This window comes from Pteropus vampyrus, unplaced genomic scaffold, assembly GCF_000151845.1.
Source record: "Pteropus vampyrus isolate Shadow unplaced genomic scaffold, Pvam_2.0 Scaffold9, whole genome shotgun sequence".
Lineage (NCBI taxonomy): Eukaryota > Metazoa > Chordata > Mammalia > Chiroptera > Pteropodidae > Pteropus > Pteropus vampyrus.
The window spans coordinates 14,822,506-14,823,760 of record NW_011888790.1 but is presented as its reverse complement, the minus strand read 5'-3'; the positions used below and the strand labels follow the sequence as shown (position 1 = coordinate 14,823,760).

The following is a 1,255-nucleotide window of genomic DNA, read 5'->3' as shown; positions in this document are numbered from 1 at the left end:
GCTGCTCTCTCTTTGCCTTATTTCCAAATTTTGGGTAACTTTTCTTAAGAGTACTCCTGTTATGATCATAAGTAATCTCCAAAGATTATTTCTAGTCACAAAAATGGCTAATCTCAATGTGTTTTGACCTGATTTTTTAAGTAATACACTGTGAAGTGTTAATACAAGCCTCATAGAGCATACAGAGTTGAGAAAATTAAGACTAAGATATTAACTTTTGTCTGTAAATTTCATAAGGCATATAGGATTGTAATTTTAAAATCCTTTTTTATTTTGAATCTAGAAAACAAAACACAAAAATTTATTTTTTCTTTCTTTTTTAAATTATTATTATTTATGCCTATAGCACCTGGTCTTCCTTGGTGGTCTCCCATCCAAGTACTAACCAGGCCTGACTCTACTTAGCTTCTGAGATCAGACATCAGGCTTATTCAGGGTGGCATGGCCATAGACCATGGACTGTGACTCCACTGGGGCATGAACCCAGGCCCTTCTGTGTGTAAAGCAGACATGCTAACCACTACACTATGGAACTACATCCCAAAAGTTTCTTTATACAAGATTTCTTACAATGACTATGCATTTGCAGTGCCTATACATATTAAGTATATTACTCCATTATGACCTTGGTTTCACAAGAATTTTGTCAAATATATCCCTGTAAAAGAAATGATAAATTCTTATTTAACTCATGAAATAAATGTATTGACATAAATAGTGAGAAGACTCAATAAAAACATCTGTTTTTGAATTCTGAGAGGTCAGTGAGAATTGGATATTATTTTTAACATGTTTCATTTCAGTTTACAAAAACAGTCTACTAAATAGAAAATTAGAGACAGATTAATAAGAAAGAAAAAAGCTTCCTCATAAATCCATCAAAAAAGTAGATTTCTAGAAAGAGCATTAACAGTATGTCAAAAGAAATAACCACAATTTAATATGCTTCGTTAGTGTAATTGATTGTATGTAATTAATTCCTGTTATTTTGGATCTGTTTTCTTGAAATCTTCTGTTTCTGGATAAAATGATTCCTGGAAATTATAATTCAGTTCTCTGAGCTGTCTGAAAATGGTCTGAGCAATGTCTACTTAAACTCCAAAGCCTGGAACCATGAGCCTATTTCTAAAAGGATTACTTGGTATAGATCTCTCAATGAGTCTCTGAGACTGACTCAATTTTTTTGCATGTAGTGTATAATAGAGCCATCATGAAAACATAAGAAAAAAAAGAAATTATCAGCTGATAAGACTGA

At 32.0% G+C, this 1,255-nt stretch overlaps 1 pseudogene; it reads right to left on the bottom strand.

Annotated features, from left to right (window-relative positions):
• Positions 1-337: 337 nt before the first annotated feature.
• LOC111730143 lies at positions 338-453 on the bottom strand (annotated as a pseudogene).
• Positions 454-1,255: the final 802 nt, after the last annotated feature.